The sequence below is a fragment of the Microtus oregoni genome, unplaced genomic scaffold (genome assembly GCF_018167655.1).
Source record: "Microtus oregoni isolate MIOR12 unplaced genomic scaffold, Mior012 000012F_ref0000307, whole genome shotgun sequence".
Taxonomy (NCBI): domain Eukaryota; kingdom Metazoa; phylum Chordata; class Mammalia; order Rodentia; family Cricetidae; genus Microtus; species Microtus oregoni.
Window position 1 is genome coordinate 11,700,501 of NW_024543071.1, and position 27,670 is coordinate 11,728,170.

The following is a 27,670-nucleotide window of genomic DNA, read 5'->3' on the forward strand; positions in this document are numbered from 1 at the left end:
GCATGGTGTCAGATGCATTTAATCCAAACACAGGCTGGTAGATCATTGTGAATTCAAGGCCAGCCTGATCTACATGGTGAGTTCCAGGGCAGCCAGAGCTACTTAGTGAGAGGCTGTCTCAAAAAGCCAAAACATACAAAATATAAAATGTTCATAAAAAGATTAATGGAATGAAAGGAGGATATCACAGACTAGAAAAACCCGGGAAAAGAAAACAAAAGGGAACCAAAATTTATTATAATTTTCTTTGATTCATAATTATTCTAGAGGATACTACAGTGCGCCTATTAAAGAAGTGGGGACCATTAAACAATTTGGTTATTAAAATAGAAAGCTGATTCTATTTTTAACATGTAAAGTTTGGAAGTCTCTGTTATCACACACATACACACACACACACACACCTCTACAAACTAATAATCAATACTTCTGAGACCCATGGGAGAAGATATCTCAGGTAGCAGATGTCCTCTTCACTGGAGAAACCAAGGGTCAGAGTCCAAGTCTTACTGAAGCAGAAATAACCCATCCTGCTGATAAACCACTTGAGGCTGCCCAGAGCAGAGACTGCACTGAGGGTAAGCCCCTGAGCAGGCACAGCTTTAGGAAGCCCCAACCTCTTTTTGGGATTTGCTTCTGGAAAACAACAAAAGATCAAAAATATAAAAAAGTTTGGAAAGGTAAGTTCCTAGGTTTGTGAAATATTAAAGTATTCTTCAGAACAAAGCCTGCCCTCTTTTGGAGGATGAGGGTGGGGAACATGACTGGAGCCTTACATTACCTGGGGAAGAGCATCTCTCTGATCCCAGTCACCACTGGCTCTTCTGATTCACCTGAACAGAAAGGCAAGATGCAACAAATTGGAGTAAAAGTCCCAAGCTTGAAGACAACTTATTTAAAAAAAAAAAACAAAAAACAAACAAACAAAAAAAAAACAGAGATTTAACTCTAATGTTAGAGAATAGTTCTCCCAACTGTCAAGCACCGCAGGGGGAGAGCTTGAGTACAATGAAGAAGAACTGAAATTGCTGCAGGGTGGACCTCTGTCTGGGGATGAGTTTGGGGGAAGCAAAGAGTCGAAAATGAGAAGAAAAATTGGATATAGAATAAATTTGGAGTCATGTGTCACCCCTAGCTGTAAAAAATGTAATGCTCATCCAAACCCCAGCCTAGTGATATAAATTGCAAACAAAGGCTTAGGAAGGGGCGTCTTGTTCCATCAGACATCATGTCCATCTCTAAACAAGCTATTATGAGCCTGCTGGAAGGCAAGGGAAAAGCTGTCAGAATACTCAAACATTACAATGGAATCAGGCAAATAATTTCAAATAAATGTGACTAACATGTTAAGAATAAAAATATACAGTAGGTAATTCCACTTAGGCAAGCTATGCTAAGGGACAGAAAGTATAAGAATATTAAGACATCTCTTTGCAACAGATGAAGCCCATTACAGAAACTCACAAACAATGAAAATGCAGAATCTTTGAGTCCAGCACCAAAGGATACATCTACAAAATACTCCCTCACCAAAGGTTGAGGAAACGTTGTGGAGGGAAGGACAGAAAGACAGTAAGAGCCATAGAATCGGGGTGTGTGCTCTAAGGTTGTGTCTCCTACTAATGTCAGATACTAAACTCTCACCAATGTAACTGCCCAGACACAGGTTCACTAAGGATGACACCAATGAACATGTCAAAGAGCACAGAGAAAAGAGATTTAAACCACACTCTAAGAACTATAGGCAACTGAGGAAAGCTGGGTACAGGAGAAGTAGCCTTCTCCAGGGAAGAAAACACCTGTTGGTTGTCCAGTGCCAAATAAAGCCAGCCCTGAAAACGTACATATTAGTAACATTTACATATGTGCATACAGTAACAACTAATAAAAAGTCACCTAGGAGAGTTTGGAGAAAGGAAAGGGAAGAGGGATGTGGTGATATTTTGTTTGTGTTTTAACAAATAAAGCTTAACTGAAGATCAGAGTACAGAGCTAATCCACTAGAGGCCAGGGAGTGGTGGCACAGGCTTTTAATTTCAGGACTTGGGAGACAGAGGCATCTCTGTTAGTTTAAGACAACCCTGGTCTACACAATATTGAATATGACTCAAAGAGAAATTGGGCTCACACAAAGATGATCCTAGCACTTGGGATGGAATGTTTTTAATCCCAGGACTAGGGAGGTGGAGAGAGGAGTGATATGGCTTGGCAGAGAGCAGAATATAAGGTGGAAGGAGACAGGAACAGTACAGTCTGATGTTTGGTGGAGACAGTTGCCCTCTGAGAATGAAGTCTGAGGAGGTAGTCTGAGGACAGAATCGCCCTTTCGGTCTGAGCATTCATAGAGGTAAAAGAACTCTCTAGTGTTTAGCCTCTCTCTGCTTCTCTGATATTCAGCATTAACCCCTATATCTGACTCTAGGTTTTTATTATTAAGACCAACTAGAATTCGTGCTACAAAGGGAAATGGAATGATATTAGATCTCAAAGTGAAATGAACAACACAAAAGATAGCATCAAAATTAAATAATGGAAAGCTCTGATTCTGAATTCCCCATCAATTTCTACAATCTAAATGTTCAGGAGGGCAAGGTAGGAAGATTGGACATTATAAACATCCTTGGCTGCATATAAAAATTCGAAAAATCAAGAATACTGACATGAAAAGAAAGAACATTATGATATTGCTATTGCCAGACTGAACATCAAGAAAGAATTCAGTGAGTGTGGAGATAAACAGACACATGCCCTAAGAAAAACATAAACAGAAAGAAAGAATAATAGCTAAGAAAAGAATATGCTAGAGAAGAATAGATTTTAAAAATATGTCATGTATGTAATTGGAATACTGGAGGAAAATAGAGGACAAGGCAGAAGAAAAACTGAAGTAACAATGTAACAATAGAAGAAAATTTCTAATTTAATGACAGGTACTGAACCACAGAAAGCAAAATAAACTCATACATGTGCACACAAATACACTCACACAACTTATAAATTTGTTATTTTGAAATAACTAGACTAATTTCTCAAAAGATACATCAACACTCCCGTGAAAAGAATTGATAATATGACTGTTTTTAAAGGCATTAAAGCCTAATCAGTAATTAATAGGCCTACCACACCCAGTGCAATATCAACTCATAACCAGTAAATACTTTTAAGCTCTTAAGGAAGAAATAAACCATCTATAATCACTTCCATTATAAGGTATAATTACAAGCATCTGTTATAAATGTAATAATACCCTAATAGAAAAATCAAGTAAAGCCATTACTAGATAGAAAAACTTCATTCATTCCATAGATATCTTTCATGATCATAGATGCTAACATGCTCAATAAGGTATCAGAACAAAATGCACAATGATATAAAATGAATTACCCATCATTGCATCAAGTGGCATTTGATCTAGATATGTAGAAATGGCTCAAGATTGATTGACTCAATGAAAACTATAAAACCAATAATCTAAAGAAGAAAAAAATCAAGAGCATGGTCATATCAACTGACAAGCATAAGTCAGAACTCATCTACTCATTATAAAATACTTATTGCATGGAAGAAATAAAAACTTTTAGCATCATAAAATTACCTGTAAAAGCACTGCAGTTCACATCACTTAACAATGAGAAACTTTGTTTTCCCTATAAGGTCAGGACCAGGGGACTCCATTCACCACCGTCTATCCAGCTATTATAACAAGGTAATGGGGAAAATAGATATGTGTATATGGAGTGGAAGGAAAGAACAAGTTGATTTATGTTCAGAGATGACATGATTGCCTATGCAGACTAGACCAAGATTCAACAAGAAAGAAAATAAAACTGCTGCAATTAATACACACTAATACTGCAATGTACAAAATATATTAAAATTCAAAAGTCAATTCAAAAAGTTAATACTCAAAGCAATTGTTCTCTTTGTATCAGTAATGTATAATTGAAATTTCAAACTTTAGAAAGGCAATGTCATAATAAAGAAAATTAAACTCAGAATAAATCTGACTTTTGAAATGTGTAGTGTGGCTAGAAAGATGGCTCAACAGTTAAGAGCATTTTCTCCACTTGCAGATTATTTGAGCTCTGTTTCCAGAATGCAGTGGCACTGTAGAATTTTTGGTAACTCTAGTGCCAGGGCATCTAGTAACCTCTCTGGTCTCTGTGCGCACCAGGCTTACTTACACACAGTGCATTTCAATACATGCAGGCAGAGCACTTATACATGGAATAAAAATAAGTACATCTAAAAAATATAAAATGTGCTGTGGTTAAATGTGGAAAACTGTTAAGATTGGAGTGGAGAAAATTAAAGACCTAAGGAGAAGAAATATAATGAATTCATACATAAAAACTTTAATAGTATTAGTATTGCTAATTATCCCAAAATTAACTCATAGAATCCACACAACCTCAATCAGATGTAAGCAAGTTATTTTGTAGATGTTAACAACCGATTCATAAGTTTATAAGGAAAGGAGGAAGATATATGACAGATATATGGCAACATAATAGTGAATAACAGTAAAAAGACTTAAATTACCAGACTTGAGAAATTATTATGAAACAATAATTGGAGTGGTACCATTATCATACTTTACACCTATGTTCATTAAGCAAGTACTGTCCAGAAAAATAGTCAACTTCTCTTTGACAAAAGAGTTAAAAATGTTCAGTGGGGAAATTACAATAATTTCAGCATATGGTGTTGGATTACTTGGACATTCTGATGGTAGATATGTATATTAGATAGGGTTCTTGTTGCTGTGAAAAGACACTCTGACCATAGCAACACTTTTAAAAGAAAAATATTGACCAGCCCACAAATCACAATTCCAGAGAACCCAGACAGCAGTGAGGACCCTAAGAGAGACATACATAGCTCTAATCTACATGGGTAGTAGAAAAAGACAAAATCTCCTGAGTAAATTGGGAGCATGGCGACCTTGGGAGATGGTTGAAGGGAAGGGGAGAGACAGGGAGGGGAGCAGAGAAAAATGTAGAGTTCAACAAAAATCAATAAGAAAAAAAAAAGAAAAACATTGAATTAGGGGGACTTACACGGTCAAAGGTTTAGCCACTTATAATCATGGCATGCAAGAAGCAAGCTCGAAGACACAGTGCTGGAGAAGGAGCTGAAAGTCCCACATCTCAATAGGCAGACAGTAGGAAATGGTCTGAGACACTGGCCGTGGTTTGAACATATATGAAACCTCAAAGCCCACCTCCGCCATGACACACTTCCTCCAACAAGACTATCCCTACTCCAACAAAGTCACACCTCTTAGTAGTACGCACCCTTTGAGGGTCATTTTCTTGCAAACCATATTTTATATGTGTGTTTATACACACACATACCTATGTATTACCTGTTAAGTCTGTAAAATGCCACCTGTATGTATGTATGTTTTCTGGCTGGTCATTTGGCACTGAACAACTACTTGGTGTGTTCTTTCCTGTGGAGGACTACTTTTCCTCTTCCAGCTTTCCTCAGTTGCCTATAGTTCTTTGCACAGGGTTGAGGCCTCCTGGACAAAAACAAAAACTCGTAAAATGTAATGATATGACAAATGCTTTGAACACTCTACCATAAAAGAAATAAAAATAAATTGTATAGGAGGCAAATAAGCCAGGCATCACTTGTTATTAAAAAATTGACAATATAAGATGGAGAACATACAAGAACAATATGCCAAGTTGTATGTCAAAAAATAATTTAAAAGTAATGTCAGCTGTGAGGATTTGAAGCCATAGAAATCAAATCATTTCTACTGTGAATGCAAAATTGCAGGGCTAACATTTTGGGAAATAGTTTATTGAAAGTACTAAAGTATTAGCAATTAAACTCCTAGATATTTCCTCACCATACCTGAAAGTTTATATCCACACAACTACCCATACAGATGCTTCATTTTCTTTCATAATTGTCCCAAACTGGAACAAATCAAGTTGTACTTAAAGGAGTGACTAGATAAGGTATAGAATGCCCACACAGCAAAAGATAGGCAACAGTTTTAAAATGATCTATCAAGGGCCTGATGTTGGTTTTTGCACTGTATCACCAATCAATTAGACATTAAATATATCAGCAAAGTGAAGGATGAATCTTTAATATTGTTAAACGAAAAGAATCTGAAAGGCTAGGTAAATCTGTGATGCCTGTATATGATAACCAGTAAAAGGCAGAAATGAGTGATGGCAAATCCATCTGTGAGCAAGGTTTGGGAAGAAGAACACAGAGGGCAGAAGAGCTGAAGCACAGGAAAAACCTAGGCCGCTGCATCTTTTCTGTTAGATGCTGTCATTGTAGATGCATGACATTTGACGTTGTAAAAACTCAAAGGACATTAAACCTCAAGGAGTAAAATTTAATGGTTGCAAATTAAAAATATAATTTAGTAGCCTGAGCAATTGCCAGCTGGAAAGCACAGCCTTACTGACGAGGGAAAAAAATGCTGACCTTAGAACCAGTCTGTAAAAATAAACAGAAAATAAGTCATGTAAAAATGCTGTGCTTTACAATGTAAAATTGGTTCCCACAGGGACACATGTTAACTATTTCAGTATTAATAGACATATATAATCATATTGTACACTCAAGGAAATGGTTGCTGTAGGATGAAGGAAGCCAGGTTTATTATGGAGTGGAAGATCAGTGTAAAAATTCAAAGTGATTGCTATGATAATGGCCTTGGATTAAACACATCATTATGAACTTGGTTTCAGCTACACAGATACAGACAATCATGAAGAACAGGGAGTAAGCTAGTTTCTGTATTGAAAAAAAAAAAATTGAGTTTAAATGAGTTTGGACCAAAAGGGCTCCCATCTACAGCAAGTCTAGGGCAATGTGCAAGCAGACTTCAACTAACGTGAGTATCTTCCTGTAGACGACCCAGTCCATCAAGAAATAATGATGTCATGAATACCCTCCCTCATAAGTGGAATAACACCTTATAAAAAAGGGGCTATAGAGGTATAACTAGTCCTTGTATATAAAATCAATGTGTAAGGACAAAGAACATTTCTGTCACTTCCTTGAGCTTGGATTTTCCCTCCTCCAGAACTGAGAGAGACGATAAACCATTGCTTATAAATTGTGCAGTCCAAAGCATTCGGTTCTAGCAGTATAAATAGTGCAATTACTAAGACAGCGTACTGATACTAAATAAATTCCCACAAGTCCATAGTGACATATATAAAACATTGCATAAATAAAAACTTAGGGCGAGCAAACAAATATTCCACACATAGAAATCTCAAATAATTAATGTAAATACTCCATACCAAAATATAGACCATAATTGCTCACTTCATAAGGCTAGGCTGTGTATCATGACTTTCTGCCAGAAGACAACATGGAAGAAAAAGCCCAGTAAATCTGCAGTTAGAGTATCACAATACACTCCACTTCAGCAGAGTGATCAAGGTCAGTATAGTAGTAACAAGTCACAGAGATGGCAGGGATGCCTCACACTCCATGATGAAAACTCACCCTTACCTCTCTGGTCTTCCTCCTAAAAAGAGACGTAACTCCAACCTTGTCCTTACAGTAATACTGGATTTTACCAGAAGGACAAAGTACAAGGTCAACAAAAGTAAGAAAAATCTTAGAAACTGCCCCCACCAGAAGAAACCTAAGGGAAGCTGGTGACGTGGTGACACATGGTATGTATCATACTATGTTATCCTTGGTTGGATCCTTGACAGAAAAAATACAGTAGGTAAACACTAAAAAATGTTGACCAAAACATTCAGTTGAAAATAAATGAACAAAAGAAGGGATACATAACAGCATCAATGCCAGTCACCATAGATTTTTTTTATTTTAAAACAATCTTATTTTGCATACCAAACCATTTCCCTCTCCCTTTTTTTCCTACTCCCCCCCATCTTCTCTTCACCCCAGACCCCTTCCACTCCTCAGAGAGGGTGAGGCCTCCCATGAGAAGTCAACAAGGTCTGTAACATCAGTTGAGGCAGGACCATGGCGCACCCCTGTACCTAGACTGAACAGATATACCTCCATAGGGTATGGGCTCCAGTAGAATTTTCAGTAAGCATATGGAATGGAAACCAGGAAAGGGGAATGTTATTCGATGAAAATCTAAGTTTCCAAAAAGATACAAAAGTGAGTTGTTATGCATCCATTTTAATTGGTCATATATTCTCCTATTCTATGAGTTTGAAATTATTCTTTTAAACCTTTTAATTTTAATCACATTTATCTAGTTTATAAATCTATAAAGATATTCAGTTTCATTATGTGCTATATTTTCTTCTGCTTGTTAGAATTTGAACGGTATGATCTTTTTGCAGCAATCTCCATATTTTTTATTTCTTAATTTTCATTTAACACTTGGAGCAAAATATATTTACTGTGGTTGGGTTGCATGGGACATAAAAAAGCAATGTAAATCTACCCCATTTAACTACTTCCTATCTAATTATGCCATTGTGCTTCTACCATTTCCTTCTTAAGACATACTTGGATGTCTTGAATTTAGGGTGCTGCCAGCATAGCTTTGCATACTAGCTTCTGAATTCAGATTCTATTTTTGTTAGATACACAGACACCGGGAAGTAAAATTGGTGGCTTGAGGAGTATGCTCACATAAAATATTACCAGTTTATGACAAGTGAATTTCCAAAATGGTGAGATATATCCACCAGTGCAGTGTGAATTCCTATGTCTCTAACTTACTTTTGCAATATAATGAGTGAAATCTGACATTATAATTGATACAATTTGTATTTCTCTTATTGTCAGATGTTGGTAATATGAGTTCATACTTTTGTTGGCTGTCCATGTTTTAAAAAAATTTCTTTGTAGGATTTGTTTAGTTTTTCCTGTTACCTTATTGACTTGTAGGGATTATTTCTGTATTTTGCACACTAATCTTTTATCCTATTTGTAATGACCCCCCAGTATTACAGTTGACTACAATTTTAGTACTGGGTTTTAAACCCAACGCCTCTATTATGCCAGCAAGAACTCTACCACTGTTCTTTGTCCCCAACTCCTATTTTGTTCACTAACAAAACCATTTCCTCTCTGTGACACTAAATTGTTTAGATTGATATATATATATATATATATATATATATATATATATATATATATATATAAATTCCAATAACAAATAAAGCATTATGAAGCTATTTTAGTGGTAAAAATAAAAATTGATTCAGTGATTAGTTTAGAAATCAATGGATGACAAAGGAAGAACAGCAGGGATGCACAGTTATGCAAGTACACAGGGACACTCATGCATGCATCAACATATGCATATGTGCAACTGCAAACTCTTTTCAAAAACCCTAAAAGATCTGGGCAGTGGTGGCACAGGCCTTTAATCACAGCACTCAGGAGGCAAAGACAGGCGGATCTCTGAGTTCACGGCCAGTCTGGTCTATAAGAGCTAGACCAGTACAGGCTCCAAAGCTACAGAGAAACCCAGTCTGGGAAAAAACAAACAAACAAACAAACAAACAAAAACCTAAGAGAAAAACAAAAAATTGAATTTGAGTCAAGATTCTAGCATAAACAGCACAATGGGTAAACAGACTGAGGATATCATGACCTCCTTTGTAGAGAAAGAAGAGCCCAATAGTGGAGTTGGAGCCAAAGTCAGGTGATGATAAATTTGTCAGACTCTGTGTGGGCTGCTGGATTTAGCAGATAAAAATACAGGGCATTTGGTTAAATGTGTATTCTATTCAGTTAGATATATTCAAAAATTACATCTAGAATAGAGGATATCCAGTTAATGATAAATAAATTTAATGCAAATATGTATAAACAGTAATTGGAACTTTGAGCATAAAAGACTTCTTTTATCTAAAATTCAAATGCTCCTGGATAATTTATATTTCATTATAGTATAATTTATATTTTCTTTTGTAATCTACCTCAGTCTTTGTATTATTATTGTCCTAGGGACCAGATAAGCAAGAAAAACATATCTAAATAAATAAATAAAACACACTTATGAACCTTGGTTTGAAAAATATTAGCCAAATAGCAATGGACTTGTCCTAACTCAAAGATGAAAACATGTTCTTGTCCATAGACTGCTTTAACTTATGGTTGTCAACACAATATATTAAAAACTAAATTCTGGAGTCATCTCCAAAATTCTTCAGAGATATTCCCTTCTCCCTTATCGCCAGAATTTAATTCATCAGCAAGCAAGACGCTGTCTGTTTTCAGTGTTTTCCTGAAAGTCTCACACATCTCCATCCTCACACCTGTTTCCTTTTGTTTGGGATATTTTCATCCTCTCATGGATTAATTAATTCAATTGATCAAACTGAAGATGGCATACATTTTTAATGCTCTCCTCAGCACATAACCGGAGTGTATTATTTCTTACTTTGGTTCACATTTTCAGATGCTTCTCAAAAATTCATTCCACAACCAAAGTTCTTACCACAGCCCCACAGGGACAGATACAGTTGTCCCTGCCTACTCATCTACCACTCCCATGATTCATTTCTTCCCTCCCATTTACGATGCTTCAGCACATGTAGTCATAATTCTTTTGGTGTTTTTGTTTTTGTTGTTGTTGGTTTAACTTCGCTAATGTTTCCTCCCTTTGAATGAACACACTGCCTTTGTACATGACAGTTTCTTCAGCAGTTTAGCTAATTGTTCGGTGACTCCCCTGATCCTGGTCTTATCCAATGTTGGTCTGCCAATCTGGACATAGATTTTCACATCTTCAAGTGCTACCAGCTTAGTGAAAAACATGACTAACTTTTCAGGATGAATATCTAAGTCTGACATAAATGACAACAGTTTGACATGTTGTTCTCTTACCTTACATTTCCTGTAAAGTTTCTGCCCCAACCACAAGTTTATTCTCTTCCCCTGCCAGTTCCACACACACTTGTTTCCAAACATCCTTTGCTATTATTTTATATATAGTCTAGATTTTCCGTTGCCCATTTGCTGGGTTCCTCTCATACCCAAAGTTCTACGTCCTCCCTGAAATTCTCAGACCCCTTGCTGCCCTTCTCCATTCCATTTCTCCCTCAACTACTCTGAGTGCTTTACTAAGAGGCTGAGAAAGTTTGGGGCCAACATTCTTGATTTCAGTCCCACCTCTGCCACTCAAAAGATTGCCTGTTTGGCTTCCTGTGTTTTTTGTTTTTCGGCTATGGCAATGTGCGGGGAGGAAAAAAATAAGTTATTACACCAGAGTTGAACCAAGACAGGCAATTCACATTTGTTTTTGTTTATCTTTCTCTTAGGTGACACTTAAAACATGCTACTATCTGACCTGAGTAAGAGATAGAAATTGATCTGTGTTGACAAGGACATACTCTCAGTGGTCATCAAGTCCTTGACTTGAAGCCCACTTTGATCACTCCAGGCCATTCCAGAAGTGCAGTTACCATCTTCTTAAATGGCTGTGGGAAGATAACAGTTTGGGCTCAATTCCAAGAGACTCCCATAGAAATTTGTAACCGGATTTACTCTAGCTGTGGTGATAACCAAGAGACAGACTTATTTTGATCTTTGCTACAAAGATGTCTTATATTTCAGTCTCAAATGTTGAAATTTAAGAAAACAAGAAACATTTTGTTTCAACTATTTACACTTTAAGACAAATATCTTGAAGACAATGGAAATGGTATTTTTAATCACTCACATTAATATAGAAACAACAATTATGACTCAAGAATATTTTACTTTCCAGTCTAATAACTTAGGTTGAACATATTTTTTCTATGAAAAAAATTACAACTTGTTTTGAGTCACAGAAAGAAAAGATTCTCAATGAAGGGGAAAAGCAGATTGTTTCGTATGTAGAGGTATCCATATTCTGCAAATGAGAAGAGTGAGTTTTAAGCTTGAAGGTGAAGAAAACCTCAGCATGGAACAGCTATAAGATCCTTATATGTGCAATAACTGTAAAATGTCACCCTTCAGTTAAGTTGGCATGAATCATCCATTTCTCACCATTGTCTTAGGTAATCACCAAGTGAAATCTGGTTTGATAATTTATAACTATACCTTTGTACATCCTTTCATTTCATTGAATGTCTCTGGAACCCAAGTGTCTTTTCCTTCCAATCTCCCTAATGGTCCTGGCCCGGATGCTATACAAGATAAAGAGCTTCCTCTTTGCAAATCAGATTCTTCCTGATGCCAATTTGAAGATGGATGGGCTGGCCCCTACAACAGTGGTTATTTTGTTGTTGTTGTTTTGTTTTGTTTTCTTTCCCATTTCCCTTCCTTCCAAGTCTCTTTTTGGGCTGGAAAGGAGCAAAATTGGAATCATGCCTTTGGTTCTATTTGGAAAGAGCCATTGCTCTGAATTGAGCCAGATTAGGGATCATGAACGAAAAAAAGAACTCAGTTTTCTAAGGGGATTTGGATATAATCAGTTTGCTTCTGCAGAGAAATGTCTGAGTGGAGAGAAAAAGGGACAGCTTGCTCAGCTGGGCTGGGGCACTCCAGGGGCCTATCATAGAGTTTAATTTATTTGTACTTATTTTATATTTGTGCTCAGCAGGAGAACTTCTAAAGGAAAATATGCTTTACATACAAACTAAGTATCAGTAACATCTAGTTTCCATGTTCATGGTCTTCATAAAACATGATAGGAGCACAATAAATATGGAAATACGAATTGCATTAAATTAAAACGTTGTTAGTTAAAGCAGTTGCAGGGATTTCTTATAAATAATCATAAAGCTCCATCTCCCACAGGAGCAGCAAGCAGGGTGTTCTACACAATTTCGCCTTTGCAAACCCAGGAAGTAGTAGCATTGTAAAAATCCCCACTCATTTAAAATAGATTCATCTCAGCCAGTGAAAAGATCTAAATTATCATCACCTCATATGTCATATGTGATAGGCTTTGTTAGGGGTGAAAAAGCAACAAAAGCCAGCAGAGAGCTCAGGCCCTCAATTTGAGATTAGAATTCACCAGCACAATACTGCCGAAATGCTAGAAAGATTGATACTTCTAAAGTTTGCTACCTTTATACAACTTAAAAGAATGGTTAATTTAATATGCTTGAAAAAATTATCTCTTCAATAGGAAGTTTGCAATGTGACCTTGGGATCCTAAGGACCTAATCCAGAACCAGGTGGAGTTTGCAAGGAGGAACACACTGTGAAGTGAGGTAGTCTCCACCAACTATAAGTCAGCCAACTTATGCCATGTATCTCTGCAGCTTTTCATATAAGTTTTATGCAAGTATGTGGATAACTAGGGTGGAAGGTTATTAAGTCTCTAGTGACACACTGAGTAACTTATTGTAATTACTACTCTACCTAACAGGTACATGGGCAGAAGTAATATGGATGCATAGGTTTGAAGAAGTCAGCAAATTGTAAATGTACATCTCATATTCACCAAAGAGCAAACACTCTACTCAACTTTATTAGACTGGAAGATAAACAAGATCAAGTCCTGTTTCAAGAAGACTTTGTAACAGGAACATAACGTACTGGACACAATTAGAGACCCACGGATACTGGTGGCCTTTCATCCACACCATCCAGGATATAACACACTCTTAACTCTAAGCAGGAGCCATAACTTCACAAACAGCATCAAAGGAGAGAAGGAGAGGAATCAAATGTGAGCAAGGATGCTCTAAACAGCATTTCAGACATAATGAAGGACACCAACTAAAATGATGCACTGGAATCCACAGAACAGTACACTTGGGGTTCCAGAAAGATGTCGGTGTGGTTGTTTGAAAGCGAATGGTCACTACAGTCTGGTATGTTTGAATACTCAGTCCACAGTTGGTGGAACTATTTGGGAAAGATTAGAAAGTAGAGTGTTGGTGGAGGAGGTATGTTGAGGTTTCACAGTCTTCTGTCATTCCCGAATAGCTTTGCTTACTGCCTCATGGGTATGACTCATGATATGAGTGCTCCGTCATCCCAGAGCCATGCCTGCCAGCCTTAGGGTATTACAAAGACTTCATCACAGTGTGAGGAAGAAGAGAGCCAGGCAACAGGAATTGAGTTTTCAGCCATGTATGATTGGAGCTCTAGAGGTCACTAAACCAGGTGTCGTTAGGAGAGTGGAGTCTAGAGAAATCACAAAGTGGGGTTATTGGTTATATTGATTATAATTTAGTGAAAATTCTACTTTTAAAAAAAGAGATTAAAAATAAACAAATTCGTAAGCTTAGAGAAAATGTCTAGAGGAGCATAGGGAGAAGAGAGTGGAGTAAGCTGCCAGGATCCTGGCCTGCATCTCGCTTCTCTTGTAATTCTATTTCCTTCCGAAGGGGAATCTCCCTAAAGCATTCATTGGCAAGCTATATGCTGCAACACTTTATTGGTTCAATGATTATTTTAAATTATTTAAGAGGTAAACTAGATATCTATCTCCTTCTACTCCTAGCATGAAATTTTGTTCCTATTTTCTCTAGTTTTCTGTCTACAAAGATGTAGCCTGTCTTTTTGCCCAGTATCTTTAAACTTACTCTCCTCCCAGAGAACTTGAGGAAATCTGCCTCACCAAAGTCTAAAAGGGAAACTTGGTGAAACTGCCCTGAGACTGTATGTGTTAAACAACTTATAACTCCTGTTATTTCCCATCCCCTTAGGCAGAGAGGTCTGAGCAAAGAGCCTCCCACAGGAGTCCGGAGGGTTTTCATAAGCTGTATGAAGTGCCAGAAAAAAAAAAAAAAGAAAGAAAAAAAAAAGAAAAGAAAAAATGGAGAAGAAGAAAACAGCTTTAGAGTTGCTTCATGCTGAGTCTTTGTTTGCAGAGGTCTGGCCGCTTACACTGACCACTGATGCTTTGCTGGAGCCTGAAGAATGACCACTAAGGGAGTATGGGGGCACCCGGGAGATTTGAAGTTCCATTAGAAAAGTGTGGAAAGAAGCGCTACCCACCAAGGACATCTGCAGTGAAGTAGCCTTGAGAGAGAGAGAGCCAGGGCTGTGCAGGCTGGCAGTGCAAAGGAGCAGGACAAGTAGGCAGTGAAAGTGTTTGAAGACAGCAAGTCTCCAGCTGGCCTTTGTCTCAGAGGCAGAGAGCCTCATCTCAGTACTCTTATTAGCATCACCTAGGAACTCATTAGAAATGCAACGTTTCAACTTCAGGTTAGAGGAGTCAGGATCTCTGGGTGGTGGAGCCCAACAATCAGCTTTAACAACTCTTCCAAGGGTTTCTTAAGTGCTCTGCAGGTAGATTTGCTGTCCCAGGGGTCCACCACTGGGGAACTTTGCCTCACAATGTTAGGAACCCAGACACTCAGATTAGTTAAATAGGCACAGAATTAAAGCCAGATTTTGAGGTTCTAATCCCTGCCAACTCATTTTACTTACAAACCAGTATGATCAGGATGCTCTTCAAGACTTCTGAAGTTGTCATTAATAACAGTAAGAGAAATTACCCTATAAATTTCCTTTGGGGTGTTGACAGAGGCTTCTGTCCTACCTTGTCCCGCAGCCATTCAGTCCCAAAGAAAGACAGAGACCTACAGTAATTATAAACTGTTGGGCTATTAGCTCAGGTTTCTTAATAACTCTTACATCTTACATTAACCCATAATTCTTTTCTGTGTTGCCCACATGGCTTGGTATCTTTTATCTGTAAGGCATTGCCATCTTGCTTCCTCTATATCTGAATGACTACTACAGACTGAGCCTTTCCTCTTCACAGAATTCTCCTATTCTGGTCACACCACCTATATTTCCTGCCTGGCTATTGGCCAATCAGCATTTTTTTTAAACCAATACGAGTGATAAAACTTTACACAGTACAAGAACATTGTCCCATAGCATTGGGCTATAGGATTGATCCTGAAACCCAATAAGATTTTGAAGTACAATTGGATTACATTTCATTTTAGTCATACACTTTTATCCAGATAGGCACTTAAGAATTTCGTCTTTTATGCAATTTTGGAGACACACTTTTTCATCTAAATGATTAGTTGCATCTCAGCAAAATAAATAATATAGATTTCTAGAATGAGTAATTAGATGTATAGAATAAACCTGATCACATATACTAGCCCACTATCAAATAAATTTTGGCCTAGTAGCAAATGATCATTTCTAACTTGCTCCTGTTGTAAATTAGGAATCACCCAACAAGTATTCATTTATTAATAGTATTCTGTCTATTAGAGAAAGTTCCTGGACATCCAAGCATAACCCTTTCCTACAACTTTTTTTTGTATTTATTTAAGGAAACAAAATGTCTATAGGTACAGCAAACTATTAAACCTTAACTATACTCAACTAAATTATAACTGTAACTAATGTAGAACATCATGGAAATGCAGGAGTTCTCAAGATTCCCTTTTCCATTTGATTCTAATTGGAGGGCTAGCAATATGAACTATCCTTCATCTTCTTCTTCATGTTGTAAATGCTGTTTTTAGAATTTTTTCTGTTGATGTTTTATTGTGCTATCCATTCTTTATCTTATCACTTTAGGTACAAATACCTTGATTCTAACAAACCATTTATTGAAATTACATTTGAGAAACCAAGAGAGCAGCTATGGAGAGAAAAAAATTCCAAAATTGGAGGTTTGGGTGTGGGGTTGACAGGTGATGTTTAGAGATAATTACACACACAAAAAAACAATTGATGATTCTCTTCAGTAGGAAATGGAACTAGACCAACTCTCACCCAGTTCTCTGGGGAAATCACTCAAATATACACACTTATCAAACTCTAATAATGTCCTTGGTTCTGCCTGTGTGTTTTGATGAAGCTGATAACAATAGAAATCTACATTTATTTGCATTTATTCTACTAGAAGTCACTGGAACATCTCAGAGCATCATTTAAACTGCATATACCTGTATGAGGCAAAAAAATGAAATGTCATATAAATGCAGGCAGTAGAGCTCAGAAATAGAATGTGTTTCAGGAAAATTCTGTAAGTTTTCACCTGTCTTCTTCGTGTCCTTGAACAAGGAAGAGATTAGGAAGTATCTTTTTTGCGTGTACTTTTTGACAATTCTTCCCAACAGTGCAAATAGCTCCTTACTGCATCTCTACAGCCCCACATACTTTGGTTTCCAGCAAGTACTCTACCACAAAGCCTTATCTACAGTCTATCTATCTATCTATCTATCTATCTATCTATCTATCTATCTAATCTTGAGGCTGGTTTTTACTAAGTTGTCTAGGCTGGTCTTGAATTTTCCATCTTCCTCATGCCTTTGCTTCCCAAACAGCTAGGGATACAGATAAGTCTGTGTTCTCACCTGAAAACTATCTGTCTAAGCTATATTTCCATCCCCATTCCTAACACAAAATGACAGTAATTCATATAGGGATACTTATAAAACAGCATTAACAGGATCAGTGGAGAGAGAGAGAGAGAGAGAGAGAGAGAGAGAGAGAGAGAGAGAGAGAAACCTCAGAAAAGGATTTATAAAGCACCTTCTCTGCCCATTTTACTTTTACTTACTTGAAAGTATAACCTGGATAATGTCAATGACATTTCTGAGGCCATAAAGGCAACTCAAGTAGAGAAGGAGATGCCACTCAAAGGCATTTCCATCCACTCTGGCATTTCCTTTGTCCCCCACAGCACTGCCTTCAGCCTGAAACTCATGTAAAAGAATCTTACTTGCCCAAACAAAAGCCTCAAAGTTCACATTTAATATCATACTCTTTGCTATGCCAATCTTTCATTTTCCACTTTGATTGACTAGTTGTGAAAGCACCCTGGTCTCTTCCAGCCCCAAAATGCTGCTATTCTGTGCAGCAGGTTAATTTCTTACATTGAGTTGGTTCTGAAGCCATCTGCTGGAGCTGAAGCAGAATAAAAATAGATGTTGGCAGCTTCTGAGTCAGTTACTCTCATCTTACCCATTTGTGACTTGGTGGTTTATTCCCAGCAGAGTGTATAGTGTGCCTGTACTGATGGGCAGAAGTAATTTTAAAGAGGAATTAGAGTAGAAACTTGAGAAAACTTGCGAAGAAAAAAGGAAACACCTGAGTGAACAATTTCAAAAACAGAATAATGCTTTCTGCCTTGACAAAAGACAGAAAATCCACATTAGTTCTCAGCAAGTCTGACAGTGTTTCAGAAGCTCTGTTAGAAGTGAGCTCTTGCTGACAGACAGAAGGCAGAGCAGCCTATGGTGCAGATCCAGCACCACCACTAATAATGGACAACTTGGGCACCTTCCTTAATCCGTCTTGTACTCAGCATCTTCTTCTGGAAAAGGGAGTAGTACAAGAGCACATATTCAGATTTTGTAGTTGTCAGTCCTGGGCTCATACTCCCTGGCCCCTAAGGCAGGGAGAGTTAGTGAACAGAGATAGCAGCAGGCTTTCAGTTATTGTCATTGTCACACAGAAAAAGCCACTTTCCACAAGGCAATGAAACATTTTTGATTCTTCTCAATACACGAAGCCCTTTCCTCTACTTATATCTTCATCACATTAAACTGTGAGGTCTGAGAAATGACCACCATTATCTCCGCCTCATAGATTACTTAACCAAAGTTTAAAATATGCCCAGCTTTTCCCCAGAAAAGCGGATTTTGAATCCCTGACTCAAAATCTATAATCTTTGTTATTACTGTGTTGGTTTCCTAAATACATAAAGACCTACTGCAAAATTTCCAGATTTAAATTATAGTGAATGTTCTAATAAGGTGCAGATTGCTGATAAGTTAGATTAATTTAGTATATTGGCTGCAAGTTATTATTGCACTAAACTTATACATTTTACATTATATAAATTTAACACAGCATAAATATTAAGGTTATTGAAAATCAAAACTGATCCTTCCACCCCAAGATTCTAGGTTCAGAGCTTGTGTTGAAAGCAAGCACCATGGAGCCTTCAGAACAGAACCATGTGGGCATCGATATATCATTCTGTGATGTGTTCTGTTCTGTTCAAATTTTTTAGTTTAGCCACATATGTTGGAGTTCATTCCAGAAACACCCCTATTTCTCTTTTATTATTTTTAATGTTATAGACTATAGCACTGAGTGGTTATATAGCATTTTAACTAGTTGTCTCCCTTCAGCCTTTTTGTTATAACACAAAAATGCCACAAACATGGTCCTAAAGGGATTGTGGAAGAAAGAATATCTTTCTTTTTGAAGTTTGCCTATCAGAACTTAATGTGTTCAATTTTACATTACAGCAACTTCTGTTTATGAGGTGACCCTTCCAGAGAAAAGTCTTCAAATAATATTCATGTTTCAGCAGCCTTCATTTACCCCCTTAAGAACAAAACAGCCATTAACCAAGAGGAAAATGAAATAGCAGAAAATGAAGAAAGAGCATTATTTCTTTGTTCCACTCTCGTCATATTGATGAGGTTCAACTGAGGGAAGAATAGAACATTAGGGTCACACATTTGAATGTTTTCATATATATATATATATATATATATATATATATATATATATATATATATCTGTAATATAGGGCCATTTGAATCCCATCCAGTATACCAATATGACAACATCAAGATGGAAGATACATGTCTTAAACATCTTAATGAACTAGTAATTCTTATTCTGTGATTAACTATTTCTTTGTTAGCATTATAAAAACTCTGGTTAATGAAACAAAACTATCCCTATCATTGAACTTCTTTAAAGTTGACTTTTAATCTTAAAAATGACATTTATCATGCATAGCATGGGATGTCCACCGTTAATTCTAGCACTTCCATGCACAGGCATATCTCTGAGTTAAAGGTCAACGTGGTCTGCAGAGTGAGGGCCTAGACAGGCAGGAATATACAGAGACGAACAATTTTTTTATCTGTATATAGTAGAAAAGCTGTTTATTTTGTTATATTATTTCATCTTCATAAATAATCTCTACTGTAACAATTTTCATAGTTTCAGTTTTCCATTTTTGTTTGCTTCTGGCTAAGTTATACAGATGACTCTCTCATCCGGTTCTCAGAGTTGTCAGCCACGTGACGGTAGAGCTAATGGTGATGCAACTATGTTCCTCTATATCCCCCAAAATTCATTAATTCACCAAACTAAATTTGATGGAATTGCTTCTTTGCTGTGTCCTGGTCCTTCCTTGATGGAGGAAGATACAAAATAATCCCACACTATTTCAGAATTATGTCTATTGAAGGGTTATTTATTTAGGGGAGCCTTACAGATCACCGTCCTAGATCACAGTCCTCTGCATGAACCCGAACAGGAACAGAGTCTAGCAGCTGGAACTTATAGCCAGAGATAGTGCTATCTCTTGATAGAAAGAGAGTGAGCACAGGCATTACAGCTGCATTTCAGCTATTGGCTGAAGGAGCAGAAGGAGCTTCCACAGCACTTCCTCTCTGGGGTGAATGAAAGTAGGCTCTCTAGAAAAAGACACAGCACAGTGGAGCAAAGAACTCAAGTCTGAAATTGCTACGGAAATGCAATGCCACCATTCTTCTTGCAACCACTGATGTGGACTGCTGGTTTTCTTAATGACCTCTTTCAGTAATGAGGATGCATATCCTGCTGTCCTGAGAAATGTTTTTAAGAACTGACTAGATAATTCCCTGTGGTCCATTCATATTTGTTCTTTCTTTCTGTTCCAAGTGGATGTATTTCTCTGACACTGCCACCCCACTCACCATCCACAAGCACTAAGGAAGCTGCAGAGTTTAAAGAAGCAAAGTTGATTTATCCCATGTTTTTTCAGACCTAGGCCAGCTGGCCTTGGTGAGATCCCAATAGAACATCCCCATTGTCTTAGTGTGTGGGTGCACCCCTCGTGGTCCTGAGTTCCTTGCTCGTGCTCCGTCTCCTTCTGCTCCTGATTTGGACCTTGAGATTTCTGTCCGGTGCTCCCGTGTGGGTCTCTGTCTCTGTCTCCTTTCATCGCCTGATGAAGGTTAATATTCCTGAGGATGCCTATGTGTTTGTCTTTGGATTCACCTTCTTATTTAGCAGATGAGGGAGGGGGAATTGATCGGGGGAGGGGGCGGGAAATGGGAAGCGGTTGCGGGGACGAGGCAGAAATCCTTAATAAATAAATAAATTTAAAAAAAAAAAAAAAAAAAGAAGCAAAGTTGAAATCTGGAGCTCCTCTTTGAAGTTGTTGAGATTGATGACAACAGAACATTAAACATAAATGTGTATAAGATCCAGGCCCTTCCAACTATGGAATCCCATACAATAGCATAAGTTTTATACCCATTTTATACCCATGAGAGCTTTCCTCTCTGCTTGATTCTTCCTAAAAGAATGAACATTTTACATTCCAGCTGATAGTCAAAATAAAAGCGAGGCTCTGAGGACTGCAATTTAAGACAACATAAGTTCCAGCTTCTCTTTTCTAAGTCTTGGGACTTCTTTGAATCTAGTATTTCAGAGTACTCAGGGACAACTCTATTCAAACTTATGACTTCATAATTTTTACCCTCTGTGGCCCTTTTCTACTCTTTAAAAAATCTGATTCTTCTCTTTTCCTCTTTGAAAACTTCACTCATATCTCTTATTTGGTATTGTCTCATTTCATATATATTTGCATTTTCATGATTTTATTTTAAAATATGTATGTGTATGTGTGTGCATGTGTGTGTGTTAGTGCGAATGGGTACATATTCTCATCAAGTCTAGAAGAGGGTGTCAAAGCATGAATAACGTAACAGTAGGTTGTGATCAACGTTATGTGGATTCTGGGAACCCAACTCTTCCTCTGCAAGAGGAAAAAGTAGTCTTATCCTCAGAGCCATATCTCCAATGACCTCTTTCTGAATTACAATCTTGAAAGCCAATTAAAATTTGTTTTTCCAAAACACCAGGCTTAACCAGAAATATAGCATAACATTTAGACATTTAATTATTCTATTTTAATTATGTGAGATATTGCATCTTGCAGTCAAACAATTCAGTATTTTCCCTTTAGGTCTATATGATGCATATTAGGGCATTGAGTAACCTGTGTCTTAAGGTCTCACATATTTTATTTTCAAATATCACGTATTTCCAACTCCCCTTACCAATTGTTCTTCTAAAAATGTATTTTATTGAAATTAAAGAAGACTACATTATAATTATCTTGACTCAAATATTTTTGGGCAATGACTATCTTGCGCTAGAAAGTCGCGGTTGAAGAAGATTAAAAATATTGGATTTTTCATTTCAAAGCATTACGAAACTAGCTATCCTGTATTAACTAAAATATAATCAGTAGCTAACTATTCTCGTTTGGTTTCAACATCCAAATCTCAAATTTAATTAGAACTCTGAGGCACAGTCAAGAACTTACTTACTGACAATTGTTCTCACAAAAGTAAAACTTGGAAAGGCTGGATGGCAGTAGGAATTGTCAGTCTTAATGAAGGGATGGGTTACATTGACCTTAGAATGCATATGTGCTCACAGTGTGTATATATGCCAAGTCAATTCCCTTCTAAACTGAAGTCTTGGTTCAGGCAGCAAACAGTGCTTGGTTCAGGCTGCAAACTACCTCTGCTATTTCAACTCTGCCTTGACTCATTTAAAATTAATATCATTTCTTTGTTAGTACCCAATTGTCTAACACAACTGAAGAAATGGTAACTATCAAGAGAATTAATTGGACCAGATTCAACTTCTCAATGATTTCAGCCATCTCAGGTGCCAAGCATAACCCAGCTCTCCCAATTGGTAGTTTATTGACTGTCTAATTAAGAATCAAAACTGTCTGAGGTGATTTAAGATCTAGCCTCATCCTACAGTAACATGGATGCCTTGTCAAAAATCTGATAAAATATTCACTACCACAACCTATGCAGCCCACATGCCACTCTGTCAAATTGTGAAAAGGAGATTCAAGATAGGACTATATGTGTGTGTTTTCTTGAGACTATTTTTGTTGCTTTGTTAACAGTACTGTGGCCTGTTTTACTCCCCAGGAGTGTATGAATGTGACCACTGTGTTTCTCAGAGCTGGGGAAGTGAATTCGTATCTTTGGATAAATATAAGACATTTTGTCAGATAACTACCTTGCAGGAATGTGATTAAGATTTTTACTTTGAGGCTGGCCTGCCGTGCCCTTCCCTGGTCTCTCTTGAGAGATGGAAGCTGAAGTAGGAGCCCAGGGCTAAAGGTCTTATTAGTGCTGATCACAGAAAGCTGCCAACTCTGAGAACCCTTCTTCTCATCTCGCTGCCTGAGGACTTTCCAAAAGTTACTGTGTTTGTCAGGTTCTCATGGCTGTGATAAGCACATGCATAAAAACATTTGAAGGAGTGAAATTTTGTTTGAGAGGGAGAAGAGAAGGGGAAGAAAGGAAGAAAGGGGAAAAAAGGAGGAAAAGGTTAGGAGAAAGAGAATACAAGACAGCCCTCAAGAACAGGCCCCAGAGGCTATTCCTTTCAGTGAGGTCTTACTTCATGCCCACTCATGAAGTCAGTGGCACATGATTCAAATCTCCTCTCCTAGATCAAGCAGTTGGGGGCACACCTTGAGCTTGTGGGCCTTTGGGGGAAGATATTTGAAATTACAGCAGAAACTCTCCCTGTCTAGCAGTGTGATGCCAGAGCATCTACCTTCTATTTCTCCAATAACTCGAAATAATTTTAAAATATGTTGAATCATGAAACAAAGCTAGAAGAATTAAGAAGTTTTTCTCTATTTAATATTTTGGTAACATAAGGATTTCCCTGACAGTGCAGATCCCAATATTCCATCAAGTATGATGAACTTGTGATCATGTAGAAAGAAACAAAGATAGCTGGGAACTTTAGAGCTCAGTTTTGTCATCGTCTGTGTGTTCTTGAGTAAATCTTTAGTTCTCTGTGGATCTCAGCTTATTGTTCTGCAAGCTGAAAGTCATTAAATCTCTTCGTTGCTTCAAACTTTCTCTTACATATCACTCACCAAAAATTAGAGCTACCATTTTATTTCTCAAAATATTTATGCTAGCAGAGTTAACATCAACACAAGACTCAGAGACAGTGGTTTGAGGAAAAGACACACGGTTTATAAGCATGGGAATAAGGTTTTACAGATAAGTCAATATGTCAACTCAGTTTACAGTCTAGTGCCCTGAATAACTACAAACAAGCTACTCTGTCTCTTTTGGACAGTATTTCTAATTTATGAAGTGAGGCAATACTGATACCACTTTTCAGAGAAAGGATGGAATAAGGCAATGCATGTGTCACAGTAAGATCTGTGCATTTATGAAATGATACTATAATTGATGATGGTCTCTTCATGTTTATCATTTAAGCTTCATTTCTGTGAGGAGCTGGCTGGGAAGTTTCTGAGATGGGATATAGTGAAGATTGGAGATTATCATTCTCATTAAAGTGACTTGAAAATTCACTGTGCCCAATTGTCCTAGGGAATTTTGTTCACTATTATTGAATAAAGACTTGATGCTATATATTGCTACAATTTGTAGTTGGGATAATAAGCCTTCCCTGTTAACCAAAATTCCCTTGCTTATATGAGGAAATTATAAGCCACAGTAACTAATAGTTTTCATGATCAGCTTCAGAAAAATCTTGCACGGCTCCTGTGACATCTTTCCCAGAAGAAAAAAGAAGAAGAAGAAGAAGAAGAAGAAGAAGAAGAAGAAGAAGAAGAGGAGGAGGAGGAGGAGGAGGAGGAGGAGGAGGAGGAGGAGGGGGAGCAGGAGGAGAAGGAAATGATCTAGATAGGAAGCCACTGAAGAGAGTTTCAAGCATTAGGATAAAGATGCTGAAACAGGTCTTCACAGCTGGTGGCATCTGGTGAAGGGGTGAGAAAGGACTCAGTTATCTTTAAGGAGCTAGCCACTGGGAGTTTGAGCATGCTCCAGTGTATTTATAGGCAACATAAGTTGGACTTGGAAAGTATTTTTTGTTTTATGTGGAGGGCACAAGAGTGGGATGGTGGACCTGGGAAGAAAGAGAAGTGAGTGTGATTGGGGTACATTGTATGGAATTCCAAAATAATCAGTAAAAACATATTATGTTGGAGGAAAAAACAGAAAAATCTTCCAAAACCAATAAAGAGTATATGGACTGAGGTCTTCAAGAGGAAGAGAGATTTAAGATGCTTTAAGAAAACTGAGCTAGCAGTTATTTTCTCCATGGGAATACTAATTGTCCCTCTTGGGTGCCTAGAGGAAGGACACCCTGCATTACCTCTCACAAAGTCAAGTACACTAAGCAACTCCAGGTAGTATTGTGGGAGCCAGAACCCATTCTAACATTCTGCAAACATGCTGGCTGATTCCTGTGAGTGGTGATGATCCTGTAAGCTGTGTCTGGGCTGTTTTCAGTTAAGATTTGTGCATTTTCTAAAATTGTGACTCTCAGAGCATCATGAAATCACTTTAGGGTTTAGGCTGTTTTCAGCTCCCCTGCTGTCATTCTGCCTCCACCTCACACACTCCGCATCATTATCTGAAACTCCAATCTCATCTCACTTAGACAGCAATCATACAGGCCACTGGCAAACCAGCAGAAATGTTGAAGTTTGGTTTCTTCAGCACAGCCCCCCAGGCATCTGCACAGCTGTCAGGAGTGATGTGCTTTCATGGGAGAAGTTGTCTTATGTGAAATAGTTGCATCTTGAACTGGACATACACTCCGTCCTGGTCTCCTCTGCTATGTGAAGTGGCATGACCTCCAATAGGTGAAACCATCCTGAGTTAAAAGACAACTTCCTTAGACAAAGGCAATTCATTTTAGCTTCCTATGTTAAAAAAGAATGGCTGTGCAAGATGCTCTTGACTCTCCATGATTTTTAGCTGTGTTCTCCATAATGAAGCCTGCATGTAATAGAAGGGTATGCCCAGATAGAGCAGGAAGGCCTGCTCCTGTTCTGGACAGCAGAGTGAAAAGTATACTTATTTATTACTGAAACACATAGAAGATGAAAATGGGACAAAGAAGCCCTGGAAAAATTATTGATAAAATGTTTAAAGTCTCCAGAATGAATCACATGATAGTTTTCAGAGACTTCCTTAGAAGATACAATCATCTGAGAAGGGTAACCCTTACTATAAGAGCTGGCGTGTGTGTGTGTGTGTGTGTGTGTGTGTGTGTGTGTGTGTGTGTGTCTGTGTGTGCATCTGTATTTCTCATCAAAATCAGTGGTTTTACTGATACATTTCCTAATGAATTCCATAATAGAACTGTAGCAATCCCTGAAGAGAAAATGTTGTGAAGTGGAGGGTGCAGTGAGGACACAGGTGACGATATGATAAAGGAGTGGCATTAGGAAAAACAGGTATGAAGCCAGCTAAGAGATGAACAATGATGAACCACAGGGACCCATTTCTGTTTCTGGGCATCTCTACAACACAGGTGAAGTTTAGCTTTGAAGAACTTTCTCCAAGGAATGCCCAAGGCTTGTGCACAATCTACTTATTTTACTTCCTGAATCATTTGGAAAAGAAGACACATTTGGTCTTGAGATTAAAAGAAAGGAAAGAATGGGTGGAAAAAGTCAAGTAAAATAGGCCAGCTGAAAACAACAATACTAACAAAAGGAAACAAACCTGGCTTTGAGTAGTACATATCTTCCAAGTAATACTATAAATAACATTACTGACAAGACTGAATATTGTCAAAACAGTAGTGATGGAGAGAAGTTGAGGTCATTTGTCCCTTAATTAACAGAACACTTCACACCTTTCTTAAATGCAAAGGTAGAGTTTTGTGAGACTCTTTAAATGCTGAGGGAAAAAAGCTTTATCAGGAGTGTTTGGGTTCTTCTGGGAAGCAGTGAAGAGTATTAGAGACTTTGAGATGCTTTTTCAATTTGATATCCAGGGAGAAAATGGCTTCTTTCTCCACCCTCTTCTCTTCCACAGGTAGTAATATACTGGAAACCAATTTTTAATATTATAGATGGGAATCGGTTCACCTTTCTAATGTGCAACTTTCTATTGTGTGAAGATTATTTTGGAGAGGAGAAACTTGTCTGCAGGTTATAGCACTTGGATTCAGCATATTTTACAAACTAAAATAAATTGAGTTTATTTCACCAAATAGCTATTTAGTTCTTATTAGCTGTCTTTATTTATTTGGAAATGATAGCATCTGCTAATCTATAACGCATAAGGGCTCTTGATAATCAAAACAGCAAAACACTTCTGGAAGTATCATTTGCTAAAAGATGACTTTTAAATGAGTTTAAGATTTAGAACTCACTTTCACTTCCTCTTGTCTAGTTTAGGCCTGATGGAAGGCTTTCTATTTAGAAATATCATGTCTAGGTGCCATCTCGAAGGGCTTTATACTATGAGAGCCTAACAATAAAATATGCACATGCAAGGATTCAATTTTCCCATCTACGGACAAAAGTCTGGGGCCATTTGAATGATATTGCCTTACAGAGTAAGGTTAAAGACTTTTGAATGGGATCAGATGTAAGCTGATGAGTCTGGGATTGCAGATATTTTCATTACAGGAAGCACCACCGTTCTGCAGCTGGGACAATTGTTTTTAATTAATCTGAATAAACAGTGAGGCTTTGACAAACAAATAATAACCATGAAATTAAAGAGCTCTTTTGGATCAGAGGGGGTGATAAAAAAACCTTCCAAAGAGGCAGCATTGCCTTTGAGCTTTAGAGGAATTGTATTTAATAAGTAGTTCGCTGCATTCATGAGAGAAGAATGGGGAATAGAGTCATGCTCTGAGATACGGAGAAACATTTGACTTAGCTGGATGCAAGAAAGTGAGACTCAGAATTTGGGAGCTGAAGGGGCTGCAGTAATCATGTATATCATCTAGTCTTCATTAT